General features: G+C 49.0%; 1 protein-coding gene across 3 annotated transcripts in view; it reads right to left on the bottom strand.

The window, feature by feature from the left end:
• LOC138299205 (butyrophilin subfamily 1 member A1-like) overlaps nucleotides 1–16,115 on the bottom strand; it is a 745,683-nt gene that overhangs the window by 672,821 nt on the left and 56,747 nt on the right. The window lies entirely within an intron of this gene.

The raw sequence follows: 16,115 nt of genomic DNA, 5'->3' as shown, positions 1-16,115 counted from the left end.
CGTTGTGGCTGAAGATGTTGTGCATGCAAGTGTGAGTGGAGACGTGACAGGGAGGGAGGAGGGAGACGAGGAGGAGGGGGACACAGTGGAGGCAGTGGGTGTTGGTATGTCTGTATGTGCTTGTGTGAATGCTTGTGTGACGTGTGGTGCTTATGTCTGGATGAGCTTCCCTTGGGTGTTGAGGTGTGTGCAGGCTGGTCTGATGGTGTGGCTGGGATAGGCTGAGGTACAGGTAATAAGGTATGGGTGGAGGAAGTTGGAGGGGGGAGGCTAGAGACAGGGACAATTGCTGCCATCAGTGCTGAGGCCAGAGTGTTGAACGATCGCTGAAGGGCAGCCTGACCAGAATGAATGCCCTCCAGGTATGCATTACTCTGGTGCACCTCTCTTTCGACACCCTGGATGGCATTCAAAATGGTAGACTGCCCAACAGTGAGCATCCTCAGGAGGTCAATGATCTCCTCACTGAGGGCAGCAGGGGTGACTGGGGCAGGGCCTGAGGTGCCTGGGGCGAAGGAGATGCCCACCTTCCTGGGTGAGCGGGCACGGGGCAAACGCTGAGGGGCTGCTGGGAGGGCGGTGCTGGAGCGCTGGGTGGCGGCTGTACCTGTTGTTGCGGGGGGCACGGATGTTGCCGCCACCACAAGGGAGCTCCCTTCAGAGGACGAGTCCGTGTCACTAATATCTGCACGAGTCCCCACTGTGGAGCTCCCCTCGCCCTCCATCCCACTGGTGTATTCGGAACCCGTTGCATGGCCCTCCAGGGCCTTGTGGGATGCAGCTCCCTCGTGCTCCGATGCCACTTCTCCTCCGCCTGATGATGCTAATGCACACATGAACAGGAAGACCACAAAAAAGGGGGGGGAGAAAAGAAAGACATGTTTAGTGCATGCATTGGCGACACCGTTGGCGGAGAGGACAGACACAGAAGCCCCCTGCACTACGCCGCGCACTTGGGGTCCACTACTCTATCCGTGGGACATGGCCCACAAGCCATGGATAACTGTACTTGGCACCCTACAGAGGTGGGTGGCGGGGGCACAGGGCCATGCCTTACGGAGGGGCCTAGCCTACAGAAATCGCCCTGGCCTAGGGATACCCACAGCCCTCCTCCCCCACCCAGACACCTCCACTGCGCGCAAAGTCACCAGAATGAGAGTGTACTCACCCCCTTGTGTCTGCTGTGATGTCCTCACGCGCCCATCCAAATCGGGGTAGGCCACCGCCAGGATCCGGGACATCAGGGGGGTCAAAGTCCGACTGGCACCCCTCCCACGTTGGGAGGCCATCCCCAGCTGAGCCTCCGCCGTCTTCCTGCTCCAGCGCCGGATGTCCTCCCATCTCTTCCGGCAGTGGGTGCCCCGTCTGTGGTGGACCCCCAGGGCCCGGACGTCCTTGGCGATGGCACGCCAAATGTCTATCTTCTGGTGGGCGCTGACCTATGTGAAATGTACAGGGGGAGAAAAAGAGTCATCACCTTCTGCACCCTCAATGTGAGTGGCCCCCCATCCCTACCCTTGCCATGTGGCACATCCTGTCATCCGTCGTTTGATGCATGCCTCATTCGCTCCCCTCCCCACCATCTTTCATCCACCAGACTCAACACAGGCATTGGCCACAAAGCATGGTCCCAGTGTACTTACCTGTTGGTCTGGAGGACCGTAGAGTAGCGCATACTGGGGGAGGACCCCATCCACGAGTTTCTCCAATTCCTGAGCAGTGAAGGCAGGGGCCTTTTCCCCAGTCGCATGAGCCATTGTCTCTTCCAGACCGAGGTCACAGCAGCACTTGCAGTGTAGGTCCTCTCCTGTCGAAGATCAGGTATCGACTGATTCAGCAGATAGAAAATGGCGGTCACGTCCACGGCAGCGCATACCGCGGTTGTGCGTACCGCGACCGCTGGCGCACATCGTCATTGGCTCCTGAGACCCATAGGGTTCAATGTTAACCAATGCTGCTTTGCACCCCGGTCTTCGACCGCCTACCGCCACGGTGTGCCACGCCAGCGCATTGACCTCACATCCCATTGTCACACTTCACAGGTCAGGCAGCCGCCATTTCAAGGGCCCACATGGCTTACTTTTAACTGCGTCACACATACCTAGGCCTTGCCTCAACACTCATACAAACCATTCAATGCATTGGGAATCGTGTTTTGCGCAAACTGTGGTTACATACCTGTGGGCTGATTGACTCTGTGCTCGCTGTTGTCCTTCATAGGCACCGTCCGCTGGGACATGCTAGGAGATGGATGAATCTTCCCGTGTACAGACCGCTGGTGGACCTGTCGACAATGGAGGAAAGACATGTCATACTGACATACAGGCTTGACTGAGCCACTATTCAGGAACTGTGTGCCCAGCTGGAGCCAGACCTGATGTCACCCATCCGCCAACCCACAGGGATCCCCCCTCTAGTGCAGGTGCTGTCAGTACTCCATTTCTTTGCAAGTGGGTTATTTCAAACAACAGTGGCCATATCATCAGGGATGTCCCAGCCTATGTTTTCCAAGGTGTTGTCCAGAGTGTTGTCTGCCCTTCTGAAACACATGCGGAGCTACATCGTTTTCCCTGAGGTGGAGGATTTGCCAACAGTGAAAAGTGATTTCTATGCCCTTGGACATATCCCCAACATCATAGGTGCCATTGATGGGACCCATGTGGCTTTAGTACCCCCCAGCAGGAGTGAACAAGTGTACAGAAACAGAAAGAGTTATCATTCGATGAATGTACAGATGGTGTGTTTGGCAGACCAGTACATCTCCCATGTGAATGCCAAGTTCCCTGGCTCTGTGCATGATGCCTACATCATGCGGAATAGCAGCATCCCTTACGTGATGGGTCAACTCCAGAGGCACCGTGTGTGGCTAATTGGTGACTCTGGTTACCCCAACCTGTCATGGCTACTAACCCCAGTGAGGAATCTCCGGACAAGGGCAGAGGAACGGTACAATGAGGCCCATGGGAGAACTAGGAGGGTGATCGAGCGGACCTTCGGCCTTCTGAAGGCCAGGTTCCGCTGCCTCCATATGACAGGTGGATCCCTAATGTACTCACCAAAGAAGGTGTGCCAGATCATCGTGGCCTGCTGTATGCTTCACAACCTGGCTTTGTGACGCCAGGTGCCTTTTCTGCAGGAGAATGGTCCAGATGGTGGTGTTGTAGCAGCTGTGGAGCCTGTGGAGAGTGAAGACAAGGAAGCCGAAGAGGACGACATAGACAACAGGAACACAGTAATACAGCAGTATTTTCAATGACACACAGGTAAGATTCCAACCCGGCATATTACATGTACTTAACCCCTAATACCTCTCTACTGTCTGACCTTTTCCCCCTGTGTATGGTAACTGAGTTGTGACTTTCCATTCCAATTTCAGAGATGTGGGCCATACTGCGTGGCATCTGCTTTGTTTCCCCATGGATTACAGCTGTGTGACAGTGGTATGTTGGCATCACAAAGTACATATGTATTTTGGAACGGTAATGTCTAATACATTGGTACAAATTCACAGCCGGACTCCTGATTGTTTTGTGCAATAACTGTGTTTATTTCAGTGCTCTATATTGGTGGGTGGTTGCAAATCGGTGAGGGGTGATGGTGGAGGATTGTCCATGGCAGAGTCCAGACTATTAGTTTCACAGGTGCAATGTCCAAATGCCTGTGGAAAGTGGAGCATGGGCAGTATACGAATGGACAGGGTGTCAATGCGGGACAGTGGGAGGACAATCAGGGAGGTATCCTTTCCTGGCGGGGGTCTTGGCATCTTACTCTGTCTTCTTCCTGGATCTCAGGGCCCGCCTGCGGGGTGGTTCTCCTTCTGCAGGGGGTGGGGTGCTGGTGGCCTGTTGGTCCTGTGACGGGCCTCCTGTCCACTAGCGCCGGCAGAGGTGGTAGGCAGTTCTTGGTCCATGCTAGTGTCAGGGGCCCTTTGTCCTGCCACAGTGTCCCGCAATGTGGTGACTACCTGATTCAGAGCCAATACAATGGTGGCCAGGGCGGAACTGATGTTTCGAAGTTCCTCCCTGAACCCCAAATACTGTTCCTCCTGCAGAAGCTGGATCTCCTGAAACCTGGCCAGGACCGTCGCCATCGTCTCCTGGGAGTGGTGGTATGCTCCCATGATGGAGGAGAGGGCCTCGTGGAGAGTGGGTTCCCTGGGCCTGTCCCCCCCCGTCGCACAGCAGCCCTCCCAGTTCCCCTGTTTCCCTGGGCCTCTGTCCCCTGGACCGTGTGCCCACTACCACTGCCCCCAGGTCCCTGTTGTTGTTGGGGTGGGGGGTTAACCTGGGTGCCCTGTAGTGGTGGACACACTGCTGCTTGACGTGTCCTGGGGACAGAGGTATGGGCCCGCTGGATGGGTGCTGTGCTGGTGTTCCCAGAGGGGGGAAGGTCTGCTATGGGCTGTGGCTGTCTGAGGGGAACCGACTGTCCCGAGGTCCCCGATGGGCCGGGCTGGTCATCTAGATCCAGGTCAACAGAGGTGCTGTCCTCACTGTGGGCCTCTTCTGGGGGTGGAGTGGACATTTGTGGACCCTCCTGTGCGGTGACGTGGCGTTCGGGTCCTGCAGGGGTATAAAAGTATGGTTATTGCATTTGTGTGTGCCATAGCGTGTAATGGGTCGGTGCCCTTGTACCCCAGTGCTGGCATTCCTGTGTGGGGGCTTTTGTGACGGTGGTTTGGGGGAGGATGGGTACGTGCAGTGGGCATGCTTTGGTGATGGGTGTCCATGCTTTGTGATCGCATGCAGGGATTGGTGTTGGGATGGGTGGCTTGTGATGGTGAGCCATTTGCAAGGAGCAGGATGTGATGGGGTGAGGGTGAGGGTGGGGGTATGAGTTGGCATGCTGGTGGGGTGGGGGGATGAAGTAGTGATGATTTCACTTACCAGAGTCCATTCCTCCAGATACTCCTGCGAGGCCCTCAGGATGCAGGATCGCCAAGACTTGCTCCTCCCATGTTGTAAATTCTGGGGGAGGAGGTGGGTGTCCGCTGCCAGTCCGCTGCACCGCGATGTTGTGCCTGGATACCATTGAACGCACCTTCCCCCGTAGGTCGTTCCACCGCTTCCTGATGTCGTCCCTATTTCTTGGGTGCTGTCCCACAGCGTTGACCCTATCGACTATTCTGCTCCATAGCTCCATCTTCCTGGCAATGGTGGTGTGCTGCACCTGTGTCCCGAAGAGCTGTGGCTCTACCCGTACAATTTCCTCCACCATGACCCTGAGTTCATCCTCGGAGAACCTGGGGTGTCTTTGCGGTGCCATGGGGTGGTGTGGGTGATGTGTGGGGTGGATTGTGTGGTGATGTGTATCAGTGTGTTGTGTGAAGTGCGTGGAAATATTGCTGGGTGAAAGTAAAATGCGCGTCTGGGTGCTCAGTTCTCTTTTTCTCAGTGCGTGGTCCCGATTCTGTAGGAGTGGGGGTTTGTGGGTGATGTGGGTGTGTGTTTTATATTGTATTGGGTGTGTGGGAGTGGTGTGTGTATGTGTATCAGGTGTGTGTATTTCCAATGTGGATGTGTTTTATAAGAGTGTGTGTATTTTGAGCGCGGCGGTGTGTACCGCCAATAGATTACCGTGGTTGAAAGACCGCCGCATGGATTCGTGTGTTGTGATAGTGTGGGCGTATTTCTGTTGGCGTGACGGTGGAGGTTTGGTCATCGCCAGTTTTTTGCTGCCCTTTGGTGTGGCGGACTTTTGTGGATGTCTGTATTTTGGCGCTTTGCGTGTTGTGGGTCAGAATGACCGTGGCGGTTTACCGCGGCCGCGGCGGTATGTTGGCGGTCTTCTGACAGCGGTAAGCGGCTTTTACCGCCAGGGTTGGAATGACCCCCAATGTCTCTTGCATTTACATTTCCCGCACACCTGCCCAATTGCAGGACTAAGGTTATCCTTAGGAACACGACTATCCAAGTGAAATGTAAAACGTCTAATCATGTGTTTTTAAAAAGTGACCTTCATCAGTTTGTGATATTTGCTGTAATTACACTGTTTGGGCCTCATAATAAGTAAGCCATTAAGTGATACGAATTACGCATTTTGCCTTAATTCTCAGGTAAATATCAGCTGGTCAAAACTGCTGGAAAATGCTGGGTATCAAATCAATCTTTATTGCTCTCAGTTAAAAGCCATAAAAAACATTAAACATTTTGAGAAGTCCCCCAGGAGTTGTCCTCGTATCGACCCCTATTGATACTAAACACCAGAGATAAAATCCTCTGTAAGATTTTGGCTCTCATGCTGCTGCCGTTCCCCCACATCTGATACACATAGACCTATGCAGCTCTGTGCCTCGCAGAAACACCTCATTGAATATCCAGCAGTTGTTCAAAATAATGGATGCCAGCCGGGACCTTTACCTCTATGCTGGTAGTCTCTCCCTGGACATCCAGCAGAATTTTGATTCATTGAATTGAGACTTCATACTAGCAACGCTGCATCGCTTCGGGACTCCTCAGGCCTACCTCAAATGGGCCAAATTGCTGTATGCTGCCCCCATAGCTCGGGCTCAGACAGGTCTACACATATACTAGTCCTACCCGGTATGGCAAGGCACGAGGCAAGATTTGGGAGGAATACAAAGGGCTCTGTAAATCGCCCATCTCCATGGAATGGGATACAACCTGTTAGAGGGTAGCCCACCATAAAGAAGGTAGCGGACCATAGATCGGCCTTTTTCCAAAATTGGTACTCAAACAATCTTTATTCATGTGCACTCACTAAAAAGCACCTGCTACCAAGGTGCAACCTTGCCATAGAGCAGTGGTTCCCAACCTGTGGGCCGGGCACCCCTGGGGGTCCGCGAAGCCTCCTCAGGGGGTCCGCGACTGCTTAAAAAACGTATTAATATTAGGTTCCAGCTATCAGTAATGACTCAGTGGGGGTCCCCGTGTTCCAATAATGATTCAGTGGGGGTCCCCGGGCTCCAGTATTGATAAAATGGGGGTCCACAGAAGTCAAAAGGTTGGGAACCACTGCCATAGAGCATAACATAATACATAGTAGAGTTGCACTGTATAAGTAAACATTTAGGAAAAGAGTCCTTTTCAAATTCTCAGTTATATTCAGTTCTTCACTTTATTTTCCTTCTATCTTTAAAAACATCACACATCAACAGCAAGCGACAGCCAATGCCTATTGTCCATACAAGTGGACTTCTTCAGGGCGCAAAAGATTTTGGTATTGATCCTCCAGACACAATTTTTTACAGTCCCATGGCAATCACCATAATGGGGATATCCTTAAGTCACAGTAATTGTTCTCACCACAAAAGTAAATGCTATTGTCCCATTGATATCCACTGGTCCAAGGGTCTCTATTTTTCAAAAACGTATTCCATCATCAGAAAAATTAGAATCAATTATATTCAACAATGGCACTGCATCCGGTACCAATACCCACACACATACTTCCTCCTCCAAATCCAAAAGGTGACAGTGCAACTGTTGTGGGGGAGTAACCAGTCCGTTGAGATTTAAATCAGGCCCTATGTCTTCGGCATCAAGTCAGTCTGGATATGATTTAATAGAACACAACCATAAATCTTTCCTGCACCAGCCATAACAAGATCAGTCTGAAGTTGGTACGGATTGTCGGCTACCTTTTTGATGCAAGGTGCTAATCCAGAATCTGTGAACAATTATATTAGATGGTACTGGATTCAAGACCTTAGTAAGAACAGGGGCCCAACCTTTGGATTGATTTGTTACAAATCCATAGGTAACCCATCTTGTCTGGGGGAATAATTTGGATTCTGGCTTGCTAGTATGTCCTACTTTAGTGGATCACTTGAACTTGGGGAATACAATTTTTGAAATGGGCATGCTATTCGTGAGTCCCGATGAATACATCAGGCAGTTTTGATGCCTGTTATAACCCCATGTCAAGCGTTCCCATAATTTCTGTTTTATCTTTCAACTGTGCTATCTGCTTTAGGACACCCCAAAACCTGGACTGTAGATGTGTTTTTTTCAATATATATTTCCTTTCATATTCTCTCATATCTTTTTTAATATAAACCAAAAAGGCGTATGTTAGAGCTGGCATCCTTAGGGTGGTCTTACCCTGGACTTTCTGCATTTTACCTCCTGTTTTTAGCTGTATCTTTTTGTTGGCCTTAGGACTCTGAGCACTTTATCACTGCTAACTAGTGCTAAAGTGCATGTGCTTCTCGCTTAAACATGGTGACATGGCATATTTAATTTACTTGTACCCAGGGCCTGTAAATTAAATACAACCACTAGGCCTGTAGCACTGATTGTGCCGCTCACTTAAAGCAGCCCTGTAAACACGTCTCAGCCTGCCTTTTCAGAGCCTGTGTATGCAGTTTCGCTGCCACTTAAACTTCAACTTCAACTTGGCATTTAAAACCTCTTGCCAAGCCTTAAACACCCCTTTTAGTACATATTATTCACCACTAAGGTAGACCCTGATAGCCCATAAGGCAAGGTGCTATGTACATAAAAGGTAGAACATGTATGTAAGGAAATGCCTCCTTAGCATGGTTACCCCCTGACTTTTTGCCTTTGCTGATGCCAAGTTATGATTTGAAAATGTGCTGAGGCCTACTAACCAGGCCACAGCACCAGTGTTCTTTCCCTAACCTGTACTTTCGTTTCCACAATAGCCACCCCCTGGCATCCAGGTAAGTCCCTTGTAACTGGTACCCCTGGTACCAAGGGCCCTGATGCCAGGGAAGGTCTCTAAGGGCTGAGGCATATCTTATGCCACCCTGGGCACCCCTCACTCAGTACAGATATACTGCTTGCCAGCTTGTGTGTGCTAGTGGGGATAAAAAGACTATGTCGACATGGCACTCCCCTCAGGGTGCTATGCCAACCTCACACTGCCTATAGGTATAGATAAGTCACCCCTCTAGCAGGCCTTACAGCCCTAAGGCAGGGTGCCCTATACCCGAGGTGAGGGCATAAGTGCATGAGCACTATGCCCCTACAGTGTCTAAGCAAAACCTTAGACATTGTAAGTGCAGGGTAGCCATAAGAGTATATGGTCTGGGAGTCTGTCATGCACGAACTCCACAGCACCATAATGGCTACACTGAAAACTGTGAAGTTTGGTACCAAACTTCTCAGCACAATAAATGCACACTGATGCCAGTGTACATTTTATTGTGAAATACACCCCAGAGGGCATCTTAGAGATGCCCCCTGAAACCTTAACCGACTTCCAGTGTGGGTTGATTAGTTTTAGCAGCCGCAACACACCAGACATGTTGCTGGCCACATGGGGAGAGTGCCTTTGTCACTCTGTGGCTAGTAACTTGTACTAGGTGGAGGTGCTTCTCACTTCCCCCTGCAGGAACAGTAACGCCTGGCGGTGAGCCTCAAAGGCTCACCCCCTTTGTTACAGCACCCCAGGGCACTCCAGCTAGTGGAGTTGCCCGCCCCCTCCGGCCACGGCCCCACTTTTGAAGGCAAGACCGGAGGAGATAATGAGAACAACAAGGAGGAGTCATTGGCCAGTCTGAACAGCCCCTAAGGTGTCCTGAGCTGAGGTGACTCTGACTTTTAGAAATCCTCCATCTTGCAGATGGAGGATTCCACCAATAGGGATAGGAATGTGCCCCCCTCCCCTCAGGGAGGAGGCACAAAGAGGGTGTAGCCACCCTCCGGGCTAGTAGCCATTGGCTACTAACCTCACAGACCTAAACACACCCCTAAATTGAGTATTTAGGGGCTCCCAGAACCCAGCAAGATAGATTCCTGAAACCTAAGACGAAGAAGGACTGCTGAGCTGAAAAACCTGCAGAGAAGACGGAGACACCAACTGCTTTGGCCCCAGCTCTCCCGGCCTGTCTCCCCACTTCTAAAGAAACTGCTCCAGCAACGCGTTCCACAGGGTCCAGCGACCTCTGAAGCCTCAGAGGACTACCCTGCATCTAGAAGGACCAAGAACTCCCGAGGACAGCGGCTCTGCTCCATAAAGACTGCAACTTTGCAACAAAGAAGCAACTTTGAAACAACACACGTTTCCTGCCGGAAGCGTGAGAATTTGCACACTGCACCCGACGCCCCCGGCTAGACTTGTGGAGAACAAACACTACAGGGAGGACTCCCTGGCGACTGCGAGTCCGTGAGTAGCCAGAGTTGACCACCCTGAGCCCCCACAGCGACTCCTGCAGAGGGAATCCAGAGGCTCCCCCTGACCGCGACTGCCTGCTTCAAAGACCCGACGCCTGATAGGGACACTGCACCGCACCTCCCAGGACCTGTAGGATCTGACCTCCAGTGCAGGAGCGACCCCCAGGTGGCCCTCTCCCTTGCCCAGGTGGTGGCTACCCCGAGGACCCCCCCCTTGCCTGCCTGCATCACTGAAGAGACCCTTTGGTCTCCCATTGAAACTCCATTGCAAACCCGACGCCTGTTTGCACACTGCACCCGGCGGCCCCCGTGCCGCTGAGGGTGTACTTTTTGTGATGACTTGTGTCCCCCCCGGTGCCCTACAAAACCCCCCTGGTCTGCCCTTCCGAAGACGCGGGTACTTACCTGCTGGCAGACTCGAACCGGGGCACCCCCTTCTCCATTGAAGCCTATGCGTTTTGGGCACCACTTTGACCTCTGCACCTGACCGGCCCTGAGCTGCTTGTGTGATAACTTTGGGGTTGCCCTGAACCCCCAAAGGTGGGCTACCTTGGACCCAACTTTGAACCCTGTAGGTGGTTTACTTACCTTCAAAACTAACAAACGCTTACCTCCCCCAGGAACTGTTGAAAATTGCACTGTCTAGTTTTAAAATAGCTATATGTCATTTGTGTGACAACTGTATATGCTATTTTGCTAATTCAAAGTTCCTAAAGTTCCTACGTGAAGTACCTTTCATTTAAAGTATTGTTTGTAAATCTTGAACCTGTGGTTCTTAAAATAAACTAAGAAAATATATTTTTCTATACAAAAACCTTTTGGCCTGGAATTGTCTTTGAGTGTGTGTTCCTCATTTATCGCCTGTGTGTGTACAACAAATGCTTAACACTAACCTCTGATAAGCCTACTGCTCGACCACACTACCACAAAATAGAGCATTAGAATTATCTCTTTTTGACACTATCTTACCTCTAAGGGGAACCCTTGGACTCTGTGCATGCTATTTCTTACTTTGAAATAGTACATACAGAGGCAACTTCCTACAATGTACCTTTAAGTTTTAAATGTCCTCTTAATGAAAAACCACCAAAGTAGTTTTTCATTACTGTGAGGCACTCCTTAATATACTGTTAAGCTCTAATTCCTGATCAGAAAGGAGTAGTTCCATCATGTTTCATATCATTGGAATTGGAATGATAAATCCTCTTCACTGGTAAGTTGGATTTATCATACTATTTTAGAAATGCCACTTTTAGAAAGTGAGCATTTTTCTGCTCTCACCGCTCTCTGTGCCTGACAGCCTGTCTCTAATACAAGTCTGGGCTGGGGGAGATCTACGTTTGTGCATTCCCTCCAGACACCCGCAACACAGGACACTCAACTATTTTTGCATACATCTGCATATTGATGGGTATTCCTAGGCTGGAAGGGTGGAGGGGAGCTCACATTTACACTTCAATATCTGTCAAAGTGTCTGTCCCCAAACAAAGGGCTGATTACCCCATATGATAGTCCGGAGCCAGGGCTGGGATAAAAGTGGGACCTTTCCACTTCAGAGAGATTCTTTGAAGTCATCCCCCACATCAAAGGCACTTTTTGGCATGAGTACTGGGGCTCTGACCCCTGGAATCAGATCACTACTGGACTCTGCTAGAGTAAAAGCTGCTGTGCTTTAAGGATTGCCACTCTGCCTGGACTTACTGTTCCAAGCAAGTGCTTCTCTGCATTGCTGAGCTGCCCTGCTGCCTGCTGATCTCTGCCCTGCTGAGGACAGGGACTGGACCCATCGTGCTGAACCAGAGTGTCTGCAAGGGCTGCTGGCTTGCCTCCTGTTCATCTGAAGTCTCAGGGACATGAGACTCTCCTTGTGCTGCTGGACTCAGTCATCTGTGAATTTTACCCTGGCCTGAGATGCCCCTCCTGTCCTTGGCCTCAGAGGTAGGTTCTGCAGCTGATTCCTGCAAAAACCATTGTATTGCCCGAGTGTGTGTCAAATTTCAGTGCATCGCTCTTCAACTGTGATACATCAGCTGTTTGATGAGAACAGATTCACAGCCTGCGCAGCTCAACAATGTTGCATTGCATTTACCTTTATGGAACCTAGCAGCGATGCAGTGACCTGACTATGAGGAGAATACTGACGCATCATGCCCTCAGAGTCGACGCTCTGCCCCATACCAGGCACTGTCTCAATAGACCCTGCATGGGTTGTGTTGCCAGTTCACCCTCCTTCCCGGCCTGGATTTTGACTCTGCACTGGTCCCTCACTACCTCAAATAACCTTTTGACCACTAGTGGCTTCTAAGCACTATTTCACATTTAATCTTTAAAAATGTATATCTAGACATCTACTGATTTAACTTTTGTCATTTTGGTCCATGTTTCTAAATGTGTGGTGCTTTCATTGAGGTACTGTACTTTAAGTGTTGCACTAATCTTTTACACATTGTCTGTTATGTTAAGCCTGATTGCGCTGTGCCAAGCTACCAGAGGGTAAGCACAGGCCAATTTTGGGTGTGAATCTGACTTACCCTAACTAGGATTGTGGTCCCTACTTAGACAGGGTGCATACCTCTGCCAGCTGGAGACCCAATTTCTAACACAGTGCCTCCTTTTTAATGCATGAGCCAGTTCATGCTTTTGAGGCCACCATTTCTCCTCAATCCAGTCACTAATCTCCAATTTATTTCGAGACCTATTTTGCAATCAAGGGAGTCATGACTATTTTGCAATCAAATTGCTACTTTTATATCCATAAATATTAACCAAGCTTCTAGGATTATTAAGATTTAGTCAATCAGTCTGCCCCTCTTGCCAAGTCTCATAGGTCTTCCTTGCTAGCAATCCGGAGTATGTGCATCCATTTAGAAAGCATACATCTTAGTCAACTAGGGAAGAGATAAGTCAGGCTACTATGTAGTGTATTGGGGATCATTGATGCGTCTCCAATTATCCTGACCTCTTCTTCCAAGGCTATTAGACCATCTATAGTCCCTGGACTGTGGCCTATTTGGACACAGATGTATAAAAGGCCCACTGCTGATGTCAATGTGAGCCCAGTTAGCATTAAGACAGAAGCTCTGTCTTAATGTGCTGCCTGGTAGAGAGCTAAATAGCCAGTCCCCCTGTTGGACTGCTTGACTATAATTTACTGCAGGCACAATATAACAAGAGAACCTGCCCAAATCAATTTCTGACAGTGCCCAGGATTCCTGAAACCATAATATATCATTTACTTTATTAATGAATGCTAATCTGTCATAGTTTAAAGCTCCTTGCACCAGGGCTGGTAAATTTCAACTAAGTAATCTTAATAGCTTCCTACCAACGTTACACTTCTCTTTCCCTCTGTTTTCATCAAAGCTGCTGCAGCTGATCAGTGGGTGGGTATTTGCCATTTTCGTGAAAACTGTACAAGTCAGAGAATGGTACACAAATTTAGGAAAAAGACAGAGGTTACAATGCTTTTGGGGAGTCTGGCAACTGCTAGAGGTAAGTTAGTTAAAGTTGTTCATAGGTCGATGGCTACTAATACTTCTCTTCAGATCTAAGGGGACTCCTGCAGCCCAACTTTTATTCCTTTCCGCAGGAAATAAAGGGACAACATCAATGCCCATAAGGTGAAGGGGATCAGTGTTATCTAGAATCAGGCAGTATATGTTGTTGGTCTGGAATTTAACTTGTATGATTGACAACTTATTGCTGAATATGGATTTAACTTTCATCAGATCAGTATTACTGGAATTTACTGAGCAGAGTTTGGATTCAATAAGCCACTTTTCCTCCCCTGGGCAAAAAAAAGGCTGAATGGTAGACTGGAAAGGCTGCTGTGTCCCCTCATTAATTGTAGAAACTCACTGGAGCTTACCAACAGGTTTTTAAAGAACTGTTTTACCAAGTATACTGTAGATTTACATATTAGTACTAGCATTTTTATGTATTTCTTATGTGTTTTAGAACTGCTGGTATTGAATTCACCATCCACTTGGTTTCACAAGTTTTCCCATTGCTAGTTTGGGAACTGAAAATACAAGAAATGGTTTATGGCAATAAAGCATATAAATGGACAATCAGGAAGGTGTGAAGAGTCAGTGGCCATACACTCCCTTGGCTCTGACTATATCAATACTGTCCATAATCTTGTGTTCTGTGTTCATTTCTGGTATTTCCTAGGTCTGTTTTATTCTAGCATCTTTAAAGTAATGCGGGTGGGCTTCACTATGTTTGAGTTTGCAAGAGTCGAGGAGTCCTTGGTTTGGGTGACTGCATCAACCATACCCTGGTTTGGCGGGGTTGACTGAATTCTTGACCAAACCTCTCAACACATCAGTTAAGTTTGCCGATTGTGATTGTTCCCTAAAACTGTTTTTTTAAAGTAGAAACTGTAATACATTTAGCACATATAGTGACTCAGGTACCACGCTAATCTCTTCTGGGTGTAATGGTTCTGTTGTATCATGGCTCAAGCAAGTAAAGGATTCATCAATGCTATCTTCAAGCAACATTTAAAATTACTGCTCCTATTTTTAAAAATGCTTTTAGTATTCAACACAACAAGTTGTAAATATAAAAAAAAAAAAAAATCCTTACTTTCCACTATCAAACATCAGAAATATCATTATTACGCATCAAAATCTAAACGTTTAATACAGATATTATTAAAACAAAATTACATTTTAAAAATTCTAAAAAAAAAGACCTTCACAATTTTGCTTAACAATAGTGGTCATTATTACTGTGGTCAGACAAGCTAGATAGAGAGATAGATAGATAGATAGATAGATAGATAGATAGATAGATAGATAGATAGATAGATAGATAGATAGATAGTGACATCATTGATGACAGCACTGATTAGATCATTGCAACAACAAACATTGTTTCATCAAAAGAAAAACATTCTTAAAATTGGAAAATAATGAAAATAGTATACTAGAATAATACTTAGAAAGAGGAAGGATTGTGAAGTAAGATAGAGGTAGGAACACGGAAAGAGAAACATGGAAGAGAAAGAGAGTAATTGAGAAGGGGGAACAAAGGAGAATGATAGTTTCAGAAAGCGAGAAAACAGATAAAGGTAAAGGAAAAGAGTGCTGGTGATGGTAGGGTGAGAGAGATAGAGAGGGAGCAAGGGAGAGAGAGATTGGAAGAATGAGGGAGAAGGAGAGAAACAGAGAGCCATGGGATGACATTGGCAGAGATAGTGTCAGACAGAGTTTTTGTGAGAGAGAAAGAATGTCAGAGAGACAGTGAGAGAGAGGAAGATTGCAAAAACAAAGAGAGAGAGAGAATATACAGAGGCAGAAATCCTTGAGGGGAAAGATAACTTTGTGACATACCTTGGCTGTGCATATTGTACAGTCTGTATCACTTAAGTGACTTAGGGGGTCATTCTAACCCTGGCGGTCGGCGACCGCCAGGGCTAAAATGACGGAAGCACCGCCAACAGGCTGGCGGTGCTTCCTGCGCCATTCTGACCGCTGCGGTAAAGCCGCGGTCAGAAAAGGGCAACCGGCGTTTTCCCGCCGGTTTACCACTGGCCCAGGGAATCAGCGCCGCCATGGGGATTCCGACCCCCTTACCGCCAGGAACAGGATGGCGGTAACGGGTGTCGTGGGGCCCCTGGGGGCCCCTGCACTGCCCATGCCAGTCAAAGGTGAAGCCGAGGTTTCGTGCGCTGTTGGTGGGTGTGAGTGGGTGACCCAGCGTGGACGGCCACCATGAGTTGTCCCAGGCGGAGAGGGTGCGCCCAAGGATGAGGACCTCTGTTTTGTCTGAGTTCAGTTTTAGCCGGCTGTCTCTCATCCAGTCGGCGATGGCTTTTAGTCCCTCGTGGAGGTTGTTTTTGGCGGTGTGCGGGTCCTTGGTGAAGGAGAGGATGAGTTGGGTGTCGTCGGCGTAGCAGATGATGTTGAGGTTGTGCTGACGGGCCACTTGTGGGAGGGGGGCCATGTAGATGTTGAACAGCGCCGGGCTGAGCCCTGGGGTACGTCGCAGATGATGTTGAAGGCTTTG

The sequence above is a fragment of the Pleurodeles waltl genome, chromosome 6 (assembly GCF_031143425.1).
Source record: "Pleurodeles waltl isolate 20211129_DDA chromosome 6, aPleWal1.hap1.20221129, whole genome shotgun sequence".
Taxonomy (NCBI): Eukaryota; Metazoa; Chordata; class Amphibia; order Caudata; family Salamandridae; genus Pleurodeles; species Pleurodeles waltl.
Note: the sequence above shows the minus strand (reverse complement) of the source record. Positions and strands in the feature narration are given on the sequence as shown.